We start from the raw sequence: 567 nt of genomic DNA on the forward strand, positions 1-567 counted from the left end.
GACCCCGAGTGGTCGGGGAGATGAATCGCGCGAAGGACGAACCATCGAGAGAGAGAGAGAGCGAGAGAGGGACGGGAACGAGGCTGGAGGTGAGACGAGCTTTATTGTCAAGTCACGCCGGCATCGTGGCCTATCTCTATCTGTCGTCGTCACCCCTTGCACCGGGGCTTTCCTCTCTGACACCCCCTAACCGTGTGACGTAGATTCTTTCGCCCCTCTGGCCCCCTGCCGCGTACCCACCACCTACACCGTTTTTACTGTACGTGCAACATCTCGTTCACCTACCTTTTGTACCCAGTATGTCACTAAATTATAGATAAATAGTAGTGAGTGTCGATAGGAACCAAGACTCGGCTTTCTCTTAACTCTTTTCAAGAATAATTCAAAGTTAAGAAAGTTAAGGGAAAAACCTCTTTTAATTCTTTCATTCTCGAATTATTCTTTTTTTAATCCTTTCATTCTCGAATTATTCTTTTTTTAATCCTTTCATTCTCGAATTATTCTTTTTTTAATCCTTTCATTCTCGAATTATTCTTTTTTTAATCCTTTCATTCTCGAATTATTCTT

Source organism: Ceratina calcarata, unplaced genomic scaffold (assembly GCF_001652005.2).
Source record: "Ceratina calcarata isolate Rehan_Ccalc_2016 unplaced genomic scaffold, ASM165200v1 scaffold436.2, whole genome shotgun sequence".
NCBI lineage: Eukaryota > Metazoa > Arthropoda > Insecta > Hymenoptera > Apidae > Ceratina > Ceratina calcarata.